This window comes from Pelodiscus sinensis, chromosome 15 (assembly GCF_049634645.1).
Source record: "Pelodiscus sinensis isolate JC-2024 chromosome 15, ASM4963464v1, whole genome shotgun sequence".
NCBI lineage: Eukaryota > Metazoa > Chordata > Testudines > Trionychidae > Pelodiscus > Pelodiscus sinensis.
This window is the reverse complement of record NC_134725.1, coordinates 543,287-558,496: the sequence shown is the minus strand read 5'-3', so window position 1 is coordinate 558,496 and position 15,210 is coordinate 543,287. Positions and strand designations below refer to the sequence as shown.

General features: G+C 50.2%; 1 pseudogene; it reads right to left on the bottom strand.

Moving 5' to 3' along the window:
- The window catches only part of LOC102443592 (breakpoint cluster region protein-like), a 110,964-nt pseudogene that overhangs the window by 16,232 nt on the left and 79,522 nt on the right, over window positions 1–15,210 (bottom strand).

The following is a 15,210-nucleotide window of genomic DNA, read 5'->3' as shown; positions in this document are numbered from 1 at the left end:
TGATTAGCTTCTATGATGAGGTAACTGGCTCTGTGGATATGGGAAAGTCAGTGGATGTGATATACCTTGACTTTAGCAAGGCTTTTGATATGGTCTCCCACAATATTCCTGCCAGCAAGTTAAGGGAGTATGGATTGTCTAAATGGACTGTAAGATGGATAGAAAGCTAGCTAGATTGTCAGGCCCAATGGGTAGTGATCAATGGCTCGATGTCAGGTTGGCAGTCAGTTTCTAGCGGAGTGCCCCAAGGATCAGTTCTAGAGCCGGTTTTGTTCAACATCTTTATTAATGACCTGGATAAGGAGATGGATTGCACCCCCTTCAAGTTTGCAGATCACACTAAGCTAGGGAGAGAGGTTGAAGGGCAGGGATAGGGTCCAGAGTGACCTAGACAGATTAGAGGATTGGGCCAAGAAAAATCTGATTATGTTCAGCAAGGACAAGTGCAGAGTCCTGCACTTGGGATGGAAGATCCCAAGCATTGTTACAGGCTGGGGACCGACTGGCTAAGTAACAGTTTGGCAGAAAAGGACCTGGGGATTACAGTGGATGAGAAGCTGGGTATGAGTCAACAGTGTGACCTTGTAGCCAAGAAGGTGTAGGTTGCATTAGGAGGAGCATTGCCAGCAGATCCAGAGAAGTGATTATTCCCCTTTATTTGGCACTGGTGAGGCCACATTTGCAGTATTGCATCGAGTTCTGGGGCCCCCACTATAGAAAGGATGTAGACGCATTGGAGAGGGTCCAGCGGAGGGCAACCAACATGATTAGGGGGCTGGAGCACATGACCTATGAGGAGAGGCTGATGGATTTGGGCTTATTTAGTCTGCAGAAGAGAAGAGTGAGGGGGGATTTGATAGCAGCCTTCAACTTCCTGAAGGGAGGTTCCAAAGAGGATGGAGAGAGGCTGTTCTCAGTAGTGAACAAGGAGCAATGGTCTCAAATTACAGTAGGGGAGGTCCAGGTTGGATATTAGGAAAAACGATTTCCCTAGGAGGGTGGTGAAGCACTGGAATGGGTTCCCTAGGGAAGTAGTGGAGTCTCCATCCCTAGAAGTTTTGAAGTCTTGGCTTGACAAAGCCCTGGCCAGGTTGATTTAGTTGGGATTGGTCCTGCTTTGGGCAGGGGGCTGGACTCGACAGTGTCTGTGATTTATCATGGTATGGCAAGGCATGCAAAACCACCATTTCAGTTCCAGGGGGAAAAATAATCACCACATTTCTCAATACAAGAATCCAATCCCTTAATACCTCGGGTTAACATCCGTCACTGGAGGACATTAATAAAGCACATAGCTGGGGTAAGAGGATACTCCTTGCACCAAGGTCTCTGCTTCTTCATGCTTCCTGGGCTATGCAAGATTAAAACAGCACAATAACCTGAAAGGACACTCAGGAGATCATAACACAAAGGAAAACCTCAGGAGCAAATACTTACTGACATCAAAGGCTGCTTTCAAAGCTTGGATATCAATTGCAACCCCAGAGACACGCTAGATGCCCACCTCCTCCATTCCATGGCGCTCTATCTCCTCCACACACTGGCGCACAATGTAAGTAACCTTTGATCTCTCTCTCCTTGAGAAAAACCAAGAGGAAGAGTTCAGGACAGCATAGGCAGAAAAAAAACCATGGTCACCAGAGTGACATTAGGCACTGGATAAGATGAGACTGCTTGAGTGAAAGGAGCTCTAGACCAAGATTTTCAAAAAAGGACTGAGTGAGCACTTACCCTATAAAAATCCACCCCTTTGAAAGTGTCTCAAATTGGGCACCCAGAAATGATTGAAGACACCCTAAATCCTAAGACCTCCTAAATGTTTAGGAGGTGCAGACTAGCACAGTGGTAAGGATGAAACCTTGCTCTGTTAGAGGTTTACTTAACCAAATCAGCAATCAGCAAATAGCTTCACAAAAATACTGACACTGTACCAGCATCTTTCTATAGTCCAAAACGGTTAGAGGGGGGAAAATATCCATTTAGGAAGTTCTGGGAAAAACTTGTCCTGGCTGGTATAAAAATGGCAGAGGATACTGGTTATTATGAGCAAATTATCCCAGTTTCAAGGTTTAGGCTACGGCTACATTGTAGTCTTTTTCCAGAAAAGCTTATGCAAATGAAGCGTGGCATGGAATATCGCTGTGCTTCATTTGCATAATTAATTAGCCGCCGCTTTTGCACAAGAGGCTTTTGCGCAAAAAGGAGCTGTGTAGACAACAAAAAACCCCTCTTGCGCAAGAGCCGTTCTTCCTCATTTTTTTGCACAAAAGCCTCTTGTGCAAAAGCAGCTAATTAATTATGCAGATGAAGCGCAGCAATATTCCACGCCACACTTCATTTGCATAAGCTTTTCTGGAAAACGGCTACAGTGTAGCCGTAGCCTTAGAGTTGAGAACAGTCAGAGCCTGTGTCCTTTATAGTGAGACTACGCTCAATGGTGACATTCACATCTGTGCTCTGAGCCAACAAAAGGCCCACACACTGTACAAGACCTACTTTAGTCATTTTGTGTAGACCCTGAGCTGGTTCTTTTCACAGGGGGTGAATTCATTCTCTATCCCAGTTTAGGTAAATTTAGCAGTTAATTTCCCCTGAGAAATTAACTTCAAAAAGATCTCGCCAAACTGAGTGATTGGGCAACAAAATGGCAAATGAAATTTAATGTGGATAAGTGTAAAGTAATGCACATCGGGAAAAATAACCCCAACTATACGTACAGTATGATGGGGGCTAATTTGGCTACGACAAATCAAGAAAGAGATCTTGGAGTTATCGTGGACAGTTCTCTGAAAACGTCCACACAGTGTGCAGCGGAGGTCAAAAAGGCAAATAGGATGCTAGGAATTATTAAGAAAGGGATAGAAAATAAGACCCAGAATATCTTACTGCCCCTGTATAAAACTATGGTACGCCCACATCTTGAATACTGTGTACAGATGTGGTCTCCTCACCTCAAAAAAGATATTTTGGCCTTGGAAAGGGTTCAGAAAAGGGCAACTAAAATGATTAGGGGTTTGGAACGGGTCCCATACGAGGAGAGGTTAAAGTGACTGGGACTTTTCAGTTTAGAAAAGAGGAGACTGAGGGGGGATATGATAGAGGTATATAAAATCATGAGTGGTGTGGCGAGGGCGGATAAAGAAAAGTTATTTATTAGTTCCCTAAATAGAAGAACTAGAGGACACCAAATGAAATTAATGGGGAGCAGGTTTAAAACTAATAAGCGAAAGTTCTTCTTCACACAGCGTGTAGTCAACCTGTGGAACTCCTTGCCAGAGGAGGCTGTGAAGGCTAGGACTATAACAGAGTTTAAAGAGAAGCTAGATAATTTCATGGAGGTTAGGTCCATAAAAGGCTATTGGCCAGGGGATAAAATCGTGTCCTTGGCCTCTGTTTGTCAGAGGCTGGAGAGGGATGGCAGGAGACAAATCGCTTGATCATTGTCTTCGGTCCACCCTCTCTGGGGCACCTGGTGCTGGCCACTGTCGGCAGACAGGGTACTGGGCTAGATGGACCTTTGGTCTGACCCAGTACGGCTGTTCTTATGTTCTTATGAGAACTTATCTGGTTTCCAGAACAGCAAGACTTGTATGCATCACACAATAGCTGGATTCTCATGTGATCATATGAAAACTGTCCATATAGAACTTGTTTATTCTCAGTAGCTGCTTTAACTTCTGTTTTTGTAGAGAGGTTATGAATTGGTTCATTTCTGCACATTCAGTCCCATGAAAACTCTCCTGTAGAGGAGCTACAGCCTTATAGAGAAGTAACTTTGGTGAGCAGGCAATGCTATCAGGTCATTCAAGGATTCCTATGCAGCTCTTGGACAAATAGCAGTATTGCTATCAAGTTAATAATTCCATGGGGAGGAAGTACCAGGTCTCCTAAATTACCTAACCATGAACAAACAGGTTTCTTCTGGCAAATGATTCATGACAAAAGATCAGGGGTTAAAATAATACAAATTGCTCCAAAGAACTTGAACATTTCCAAGCATGGAAAGGAAATACTGTGGTTCAGTAACTTTGGAAATTTATGACCAAGTCAGCCAACTACAAAGGAAAAGGGGCAGGGTGTTTCCGGAACATGGCAGAGTGATAGATGTTGAAAGTAAACACACTGGCTACGTCTAGACTGGCATGACTTTCCAGAAATACTTTTAACAGAAAAGGTTTTCCGTTAAAAGTATTTCCGCAAAAGCGCGTCTAGATTGGTCCCGGAGTTATCGTTATAATGATGCGCTTTTGCGCAAAAGTGCGTCTACATTGGCGGGACGCTTTTGCGCAAAAGCAGAAGCCCAGAACCATTTTGAAGAGGGCAAAAGGGCACCAGCCCTTTCTGGGGACGGGGGCTGGAGCTCCGTTCAGACACGTGCTTAAAGGGATCTCCCTGCACAGCCGTTTCTCTCCTGCTGCGTGTGCTAGGACCTCTTGCAGGGACTGACAGCCGTAGCAGTTTTGGTGGTTGCCCTCTGCCTTTTGGTCACCACTGCCTTTTACCACTTAGTGCCTTTGCTTGGTTTTTTTTTCATCTCCCTTGTTTTTTCTGCCATGGAGCCACGGGTGGCCATGTGCCTGCTCTGGCCCCTGCCGGCCATTTTGGAGTGCCTGCCGCTGGTGCTCCAGGCTGCTGCCCTCCTGTTCCAGGACCTGGAGGCGCAGGTCACTTTGGACTCCCTCACCAGGGAGGTGGTGGCGTCCCTGTGGCATCCCCACTCCAGCGTGGAGAGGCCACTGTGGAGACTGGACACCAGTACGGACTGGTGGGACCGGCTGGTCCTGGGGCAATGGGACGACCAGCAATGGCTCCGGAACTTTCGAATGCGAAAGCGGATGTTCCTGGAGCTGTGCGCCTGGCTCGCCCCTGCGCTCCAGAGAGCCACCACCCGGCTGCGGGCGCCCATCCCCGTGGACAAGAGGGTCGCCATCGCAGTCTGGAAGCTAGCCACCCCGGATAGCTACCGATCAGCGGCACAGCAGTTTGGGGTGGGCAGATCCACCGTCAGTGTCGTCATGATGGAGGTAAGTCCTGGGGGAGTGGGGTGGGGGGAGGGTGCTGCACTCCATGCCCAGGGGTAGCCAAGACTCCAGGCTGGGTCACCCAGGGGTTTGGGCCATCCCTCCCTTGCACAGGCCTGCTGGTGGGGGGAGGGGCCGTAAGTCAAGGGGGCCCTGGTGTGTGTCTGTGTGAGCACAGAGGGCATCGTGGGGGGGGGGGGGGGGGGCAAGGGAGCGCACACTCACCCTGCCTTATGTGATGCGTTCCCTTGTGTTTCTCTGCACCCTTCTGCAGGTCGTCCACGCCATCAACGACGTCCTGCTCCCAAGAGTCATCCACCTGCGCGATGTGGATGCTACACTGGCCGGCTTTGCTGCCCTCGGGTTCCCCAACTGCGGGGGAGCCCTGGACGCCACCCACATCCCCGTCCGGGCCCCGGAGCATCGAGCGTCCCATTTTATGAACAGGAAGGGGTACTGCTCCATTGTTCTCCAGGCCCTCGTGGACCACCGGGGCTGCTTCTTAGACGTTTATGCGGGCTGGTCCGGCCAGGCACACGACTCCCACATCCTCCAGAGCTCCAGCCTGTTTTGCAGGCTGGAGGTGGGCACCTACTTCCCTCGGCAGGAGTTTACTGTCGGGGATGTGCCTATGCCCATATGTGTCGTCAGGGACGTGGCCTACCCCCTGCTGCCCTGGCTAATGCGGCCCTACATGGGGTGGCCAGACCAGAACCAGGCCCGGTTCAACGACCACCTCAACTGGGCCCGAAATCCGGTGGAGCTCACCTTCGGACGCTTGAAAGCCCGCTGCCGGTGTTTGCTCACCCATCTCGAGATGAGTGAGCGGAATGCCACGGAGGTAGTGGCTGCGTGCTCCACAATGTTGTGGAGCGAAGGGGGGGGCGCCTTCCTCCCCGCATGGATGGCAGCCGAGGGCCAGGGCTATGAACAACCCCACACAGTTGCCATCTGCCAAGCGCACCAGGATGGGGTGTGCATCCGGGAGGCCTTAACGGACATGTTCACCCAGGCCCCATAGTAGGGTCACCTCGCTCTCCCTTTGCAACTCCCTCCCCTCCCAATAAACACCAAACACAAGTTTTGTTTTGAACAGAAAAAACTTGTATTTTTTTTATTTACAAGGGGGAGAGATGGAGTAGAACTTGAACCGGGAGTGGGAGGAGATCTTGAACTGGGAGGGGGTGGAGCTACTCCTCAGAGGGGTGGCCCCTGCGAGCGCTCCTGCAGGGGCAGACCTGCACATGGGGGGCAGGCTGCACGGGGAGGTGGGCAGGAGGGGCCATTGCAGGAGCAGGAGGGGCAAGGCAATGCCATAATGTATGGCATGGCCAATGTGGGTGGTGAAGGTGGCGATTGAATCCCGCCATGCGGACACACTGGGCCTGGAAGCTGCCCCAGGCCTCCTGGCGCCACTGCAGGTCCGCCTCCACGTGCCGAGTGCTGGCTGCCTTGACGTGCTCAACGGCCTGCATGTGGCGCCGAAGGAGCTGGTCCCGGTGGTGGAGCCGCTGCCTCGGTGGTTGGGCAGCTGGGGGTGCTGCTGCTGCAGGACTAGAGGGTCCCCAGCTTGTGCTTGGTCCCTCTGCAGGGAAGAGAAGAAGGGATGGGTCAGGCAGGCAGCCCGGCCACTGTCCCCACACCTCATGCCCTCCACCCCTGAGCCCAGGTGATACCACAGTAGTGTGGCTTGGGCCCACTCGGTTATCCCCTTGCCCCCCGTGTTGTATGTTTGCATACAGGACCGCCCCTGGAGTAGGGTCCTCCTCCATGTATTGTAACCACCGGTCTGTGTCCTGGCCCCGTGGAGGGCGGGATGGCGCTTGTGTTGTGTTTGGGCTAATCAATGGTGCTTGACAGGGAGTGAGATGCATCCCCACACAGTGCCTGGGAGCACATCTGGCAGAGGTGGTCTGGGCTCTCAGATCCCCATCACGTGGGATGTCTCCTGGACGGAACCAGGAGAGTGACTGAGATGTGTCCCATCCTTGCAGCAAAACTCAGGTGGCCCTAGGGCCGGCCCGAGCGCTTCCCCCTTCCCCCTCCCGCTAGCCCTCACACACGGTAGCCCAGGGACATGTGTGGCCTCAGTGGGGACTTCCCTCGGGGGGCCAGCCAAGGCACCGGGAGCAGGCGAGGGGCTCGGTGGGGGCCACGCTCACAGGGCTGTGACGCTGCGGTTTTCCCAGGAGCAGCTGGCTGTGCCTCACAGCCAGGCATGGGGCAGTGTTGCCGTTCTGTGTGCTGCACCCTTGCGGAGGTGCGGGCTCTGGGCTGAGTCCCTGGGGCCCTGGCTGGTTCCAGCCGGCATCCACCCTTCCCCCTGGTCCCGCCGCATGTGTGTGAGCAGCATGGTCCCAGGCGCGCCCTGCAGCTGCCTGCCGTGACCACATCCTGCTTGGTCACCAGGCTACACATGGTTGCACGTGCTACTTGCTGCCTAATGCTACACAGCGTGCAGCTCACGTGGCCTGAGTGACGTGCTGTCCCCCTCCCCTCTCTGGGTGCCTGGCTCCCCTCCCCCGCCCTTGTGAGTGCAAAGTGTGACACTCACCAGTGGATCCTTGCCCGGCCTCCGAGGATGCACGGGAGACATCGGGGCTGCCGGAGGGAGGCCTGCAGGGTGGCAGTGCTGGCCTTGTCCTCCAACGCACTGCTAATGTCTCCTTCCCCCGCCTTGGTGGTCCTGGTGACGGGGGGGGGGGGGGGGGGGGGGGGGGGGGGGAGGGGCGCATGCTGGCTGGCCCAGGATAGTGTAGAGCCATTGATAATGGGGGCAGGTGTCGGCTCCTACCCCCTGGCCCGGACGTAGCCCATGCGCAGCTCTTTGACTTTAGCCCGGAGTTGCTCCAGAGTCCAGGCTGGATGGCCCTGCTGGGCGAGCGCCTGGGCCATGCAGGTAAAGATCTCCGCGTTCCGGTGCCGGGAGCGGGTCTCGTGCAGGGCCTCCTCCTCCTGCCAGAGGTCCAGGAGGGCTTCCAGCTCCCCCGGGGGACCAGAATGGGGCCCTTCTTTTTCTGGCCCTGGGGGCCTCCTGTGCTGGGGGTGCGGGTGGCTGATCCCCACCTGGAGCTGCCATCATGCTTGGGGGGGTGTCTGCTGGATGGCAAGGGCCACATGGCAGACCTCTGGCCAGAGGTCGGAGAAGGGCTCCTGCCTTGTGACCTCAGCCTGCGTCCGAGAGCTGATTGCGGGTACGGAGCCTCCGAGCGTCCACTAGGGCTTTTTTTCTGTTGAGCTTGCTTTTGCGCAAAATGTCTTAGCTGCCTGTCTACACTGGCCCTTTTGCGCAAAAAAATTTCCGCAAGAGGGCTTTTTCCCGACTGGGAGGCTGTGTCTAGACTGGCCAGTTTTTTCCGGAAAATCAGCCGCTTTTCCAGAAAAACTTGCCAGCTGTCTACACTGGCCGCTTGAATTTCCGCAAAAGCACTGACTTCGAACTGTAAGAAATCAGTGCTTCTTGTGGAAATACTATGCTGCTCCCGTTCAGGCAAAAGCCCCTTTTGCGCAAAGCTTTTGCACAAAAGGGCCAGTGTAGACAGCTCAGATTTGTTTTCTGCAAAAAAGCCCCGATCACGAAAATGGCGATCGGGGCTTTTTTGCGGAAAAGCGCTTCTAGATTGGCCACTGATGCCAAAAAGAGAAAAGAGCTTGGGGTACCCTGGGGTTGGTTTCAAGTGTCCACTGCTGGTTGTGGGTTCAAAAGCACTTGATGGTGGCAGCGGATTTTTATCCCCAAAATCTAGGTTTTTAGGATTTTGGGGGGAAGTTTTATATCAAAGCCTGCAGAGATAAGGTTTTGGGGTACTTTTGTGGGCCCCCACTTCTGCATTTATCATGCCAGAGTAGGGAATCAGCCTTGACAGTGTGTTGCTGTCTCTGAGGTTTTTTTTTCCCCCTATGCACAGGATGAAGCTGGGAAAATGTGAAATCACTCCTGTCTCCAGAAATTGCCATCTGTTTTAGTCACACAAGGACAAGAAAGTATCTGCATACATCCATTCACTGAGGGTGTAAGCAGGTGCAGCCCCATTGGCCTATTGTGTTTAAAATAAAACAATGGAGAAAAGTGTGAACCAACAACTCACTTGCTGACAATGGCAATCTTGACTTCAAAGACCCCAGTCTGTATAAGAGATGGCATTCTTTTCAGACTAAACTCCTGGCTGGTAAATTTCACCAACAGTTTCACTTCAACCTGCAAGGACGTGAGTTGGTACTTTTCAAAACAATACATGTTTAGTTTTTCAAAATGTTACCATGAAAACCAGAGAGAATAAACCTGATACTCAAGGTCAAGCAAAAAAGCAATGGCAGTAGTTTGTACTCTGTACTTACTCCATTCATCTCAATGAATGGGCGTTGCCAATCTTTATCCTGTAACACCTATGGCTCCAGCTGAAAAACAGGGAAGTTGCCTGTGAGTTTAGAATTTAGTTCAGAAACTAAATCAGCCATTTTGAAAAATCTGTACAAGTCTGCATGGCAATGCTTTCACCACTTACTCCTATTTCCACAGGGGAATCAGAAAAACCATGAGTTTCACTCATGCACAGTGCTGCACGCAAAGCAGGTCTGGGTATGAATCACATGTATGTACATAGAAATTCCAGTGTCAAATGTGCTATAGCTACTGAAAAGCAAGGGAAACCTCAAGAGAACTAAAATGCTCTTCCAAAGGCCATGTAGGTGGATTTACAATGAAATATACCATGCCCTGGCACAGGGACCTCTGAAATACACAGGGCCCCTGGGGGGGCAGGGTGGATGGCTGCAGCTGCCTGCAGTGGGGCAGGGGATGGATAGCCCACAAGCGGCACAGCTGGCAGAAAAAGCTGCACTTTTAAGCAGGAAAGTGCTGCTTCTCTCCTGCAGCTGGCTGTGTGGCTGCCCTGCCCCCTCCTCCTGAGTCCTCCAGTCCCTGTAATGTTGCGCTGCTGTTGGCTGCCACCTGGGGAGGGGTGGCTGCCTGTAGGCAAGGGGGAGAGCCGCTGGGGGATGGAGATCCCAGGGCGGGGCGGGGCGCTCAGGTGGCGGATGGAGCTGTGCCTCCCCTCACCTTTAGCGGGAACACATTTGGGTCTCTGCCCACTTCTCCGGGCCAGCCAGCACAGGGCCACTGGGGCACCTGAAGCTGTTCTCCGCGGCCATGGAGATCTTCATATCTCTTGTCAGTCTTCTTCAGCCCCACCATGGTGGCCCTGCTCCTGCACTGGGCCCTCAGCTCTGCCCCTTCTACTTGAGGCCCTGCCCTCCCCGCACCTTGCCCAGGGGCCTGGCTATTCTGTCAGCAGCCCTACCTGAACCCTTAGTTCCTGTGGCCTGCACCCAAGTCTGGACCTGCACTTAGGAGAAATAGGGGCTGGCTTTCAGCACCCCACTATTAAAGTGTTCCAGTGCCACTGGTGTGAAACCTAATTGGAGAATGGGCAGTCCAGACCACGGCCCACCCCTGCTCTTTCAGACATTTTTAATCTGCCTAAAAAATCAAGGTTGACAAAGAGTGTTCTTATTGGAGGAAAGTGCTGAGACGTGTCGTTGCCACAGTGAAACTGCTGTCTCCTTTAGGACTACCTCTAAGACGCCATGATGACTCATCAGTGTCAAATGAAGAAGGTAATTTTTCAACCTGCCTTGAGTATCTTAGTGAATTTGACTATTTTCCTAATGAACATTTGAAAAATTAGCAGTACGGTGGCTCGAGGAAAATCAACTCTTTAATGCACCAAACTTACAATGAATTCATTACTATAACAACATAGCTCAGAAATCAATTCACTGATGAAGTAAAGGGTGCCAAGTACTATTCCATAATAGTTGTTTCAACAGCAACTGTGAGTCATGTAGGCCAGTGTGACCAGGCTGGGTCCAACCCCCCCCATATAGTCTTCACGCCAGCCCATCTAACTGTCCCAAACGTCCCACCACCTCACCCGTAGTTTGTTTGCGGAATGGCTTCCCCAGCCAGTCTGTCTCAGTCCTTGGTCATGCAGTGCTCTCCCTTGCAGCCGGGAAGGGGTTAGAGCACTGTTTCTTTCCCCCAAATCACTGGGTCTTCCCTCCTCTGAGGGCAAAGGGGGCCCAGGCCCACCCTCACTCATGGGGCCCAGCCCATGGCCCTAAGGACGTGGACCTTCTATGGTCCTGTCCGGTTGATGGGGGTCTCTGCTGAAGCCTGTCAGCCCGCCCTGGGCTACTTCCTCTCCCCTACTAGTCCTGCCACCCCTGCCTGGGGCCTACCTGGCCTCCAGTGGTTCAACCGCTTGCCTCCTCCGGCTTGCTGCCTCCTACTCCACAGGGGGGGTCCCGCCGGCGTCCGTCGCTTCCGGGCCACGTCTCGGCCACCGCGCTTGGGGCTGCAAGGCATTCTGCAGCCTGTGAGCACTCTGCGTAATGCCAGTATGCTGCCCCTGGCGCAGCCAACAGAGCGCTCGTGGCGGGGGCTACAGTGCCGGGTCCTGTCACAGCCAGTTAACATTAATGTTAGATATCTGACCGGCAATGGGGACGTTGTAGAGTGATTGCTTTGTTTTCTCCCACTAAAATCCCACACTTCTGAATGTCTAGACACAATGTTTTTTGAAATCATTGCAAATTTAGGTTTGTCGTGGCCAGAGCTTTGATGACACTGCAAGTATGGAAGGAAAATATTCAGGCCTACAGGCAAGACTGAAAAATGCAAATCCCACTACTTTATTCATACCATGTTCCAGCCATTCTTTAAATTTAATCTGCAACCCTGCCGCTGCATCTTGTGAGGGAGCTACACTTTTTTTTGAACAGTGTTCAAAACATGTATGCTTTTTTTCCAGTTTCCACACAGTGGAGTATGCTACAATCATGTTTAGAGCAGGAAAATAGAAAACATCTGACAGTCAAAATAATTCGTGACACCAGGTGGTCTGCTCGTGCAGATGGTGTTTTTGGCTTTGAAAATGAGTTGTTAAAGAGAACCTTAGTAGACACAGCTACATCAAATTCTGATAAAGACATGCAAAAACTGAAGCCAAATCTTTAGCAGCAATGTTTGAAAAGTATGCTATTGGTTTTTTTTACTATTTTGTGGAACCGTTTACTTCAAAGCATTAATGCCATTAGCAAATCACTGCAAAAAGTTGATACAAATGTACTGAATGCTGCACAATTGTTAGCCTCAGTTACAAGTTGTCATGAAAGTTCAAAATGACTATGTCCGTGGAAGCAGAAGCACTAACATTAACAGCAAATATAGGTTGCTCTGATACAACCGATGAGAAGCATAAAAAGCCCAGGAAGTTATTTTTCAATAAAACTAGAGACCATGAAATCAATTTAAAAGGGAAAGAGACGATCATCATTGAGACTGTCAATGTTATTTGTGACAGTTGCAGAGTAGAGGTGAATCTCTAAAGAAAACTGTTGATTTTGCATTTTTTTGGACAGAAGTATAGATGAAGATGCTAAAAGCCACTACAGTGAGAAATTAAGTGAATTTTACCAAAAAGACAAAGTGTAGGGTAAACTGAGGCAGTCCATTGTATTTTGCTAAGAACCCCTATTTAATCCTAAAATTTGAGACAGGCCTGCGCCATTCCTGTGCCCAGGGCAGCAGGCAAGCGACGCATGCACGGCCCCCCCCCCCGGTGCGCTGCGCCCTTTAGAGTTGCTATCAGGTACCCCCCCCCCCCCCATAGGTGGGTGCCCCGGGCAGCTGCCTGGCTAGCCCCACCCCCTTAAGTTACAGGCAGGGCCAGATTAACAGCAGGGACAGTTAGCCTGAGTAGAGGGACCTTAGGAAGGCAGTTGCCCTGGCAACCACATTCCAAGGGGCTGTACCAACTGATACCAAAACAAACTTGCTAATGTGTTTTGCTTTAATCCTAGATAATGGGCCCATAAACTCATGGATCACATCCGCACGAGGCGCCAGTAACCCCTTCACAGATGCATCATAATTTAACTAGACAAAAGTTGCCATTTAATTGTCTGTTTGTTGATGCTGGCTTATTTAGCTTGTTAAGGAAACTACTTGTATTAGCAATAAGGAGTTTGATGATAGGCGCAGATTGGCTTACGTGCTCATTTCATCTTGCTGCTAGAACCTATTGAATTGCTTCCCCTCTGTCCATCAGCTCCCTATATAATCTATTGTAATGTTTTGCTTAATCTGTTAGCTAGCTTAACCCCTGGTAGCACTCCGCCAGTACTGTGTGTAATAAATCTCTTGCCTGTTTTCACTGCATCCAGAGTGTCCAGACTTATTTCCAACAAAGACACACATTTTTGAAGATGAAGTGAAACATTTCATTAGTTTTATTGAAGATGGTCTGTACTTTGAGATCACCAGTTGATTTGTATAGACTCATACATGATGGTTTGTAGGCAACCTTTCCAAATGTAGAAACCATTCTGAAGGTATTTTTAACAAAGCCTGTCACAAATGCTTCTGGGGAACATTTTTTCCTGTATTGAAACAAGTTGGAATTATTTGCAAGATACGAGTCAGGAATATTTGACAAGTTCAGCAATATTGACAATTGAAAGTGCCTCTTTACGAAATATTACTTACCATGACTTAATTGACGATTTTGTAAAGAAAGCTAGCTGAATTACTTGAGTTAAGCAATAGCAATTAGCAAATTTCCCTAAGTAAGCTATACTGGTGGTTGTTACTGAATGGAATAGAGTTGAAATATGCTAACCAATAACGCTGCAACACGAAGCTAAGGTAACAAATCAAGACGTGCCAAGTTAGATAAGAAAGTTAAAGAAAATATAAAAAGGATGCTTAGCCAACGCTCAGGGTCAGCTCTGCTTTGAACATTGAGTTCCTTAGCCGTACCTTGGTTGCAACCAATAAACTTGAGTTGGACCCAGCCTGAAAGTGTGACTCTTCTTGGGGTAAATCAGACTAGCCTCCAAGGGGACGAAACCAGCAATTTATGCAACACTTGGAAAGATCATTAAGTGGTCCACTGAGACCCTCAGCAATTTTCAAGTGGTCTGTGGAAAAAAAAGTCAGACTACAAAAGACAATCAAGGTATCTCACTTTGTTTTCATTTACTTCTTATTACTTATAATATAGGAGGAGTGTGAGGGAGTGAAGAGAGGAGGGCATGGCATTGAAGGAGTTAAACAGAGCCGGTTGGCCCCACCCCGCTTTACCTGTAGCCAATGCCAGGCCTGGAGGGAGGATAAAAGAAAGGAGCCTGGCTCAGTTAGGGGCTGACCAGGAAGGAGACAGGAGTGTGGTTCCACAGTCTACAGGCCATGAATCAAAGCCAGCCACAGGACCAAGTAAGCCTCCAACCCCATCCCCTGGGACAAAGGGGGGGAAAAACCTGCTAGAAACCCTGACTAAGGGGGGAATCTGGACTCTTGGGTTCATGCCCCAAACTTAAGGACCATACTAATATAGTGGGCCAGAGTTCCTAGGCTGGAGACACCAGTGGCAGGGTTCTGCACCCCTTTTCTGCCAGCTAATTCCAGGACCTAACCACTAGGCTATCATGCCACCAGAGAGACCCGGCCACAAGGAGGATGAAGAAAAAAAAGAATGAAAGATGGGAAGGCAGATGTCATAAGCCACATGCGGGTCCTGCAGCTCAGTAGGCCGCGATGGAAGTTTCCATCCTTGGAGCACACAGCCTAGTACAGCCTTGAACCATGCAAACACAAACAGCAGCTGGCTCTTATCAGCTTTAACCCATGCACTTGATCTGGGAAACTACTCAAGTCTGATCTCAGTCTCACCTTATGGAGAATGCTAAGAATGGCATTGAGCCAGTACACGCACACCCTGTAAACAACTGGAATATAATTAGTATAGGGATCCCCCCAGCTGGAGCCACGTTGACTGCAGCCCTTAAAGCGAGGATCAGAGACAGGACTCCCTGCAGTAGAAAGAATGTAAGCATTCCAAGTGCCTTTTACTCTATGCATTGCTCTGTAGTGCTTGCTGATGTGCACTCTGGGTATGTCTACACAGCAAAGTTATTTCGAAATAGCCCTTATTTCAAAATAACTTTCCTAGCGTCTACACAGCCAAACTGCTATTTCGAAATAAATTTGAAATAGGAGAGCTTATTTTGAATTTGGTAAACCTCATTCCATGAGGAGTAATGCCAAATTCAAAATAGCTATTTCAAAATAAGTGCTGTGTAGACACTTATTTCAAAGTAGGGGGCCTCCAGCCTTCCCAGGGAGCCC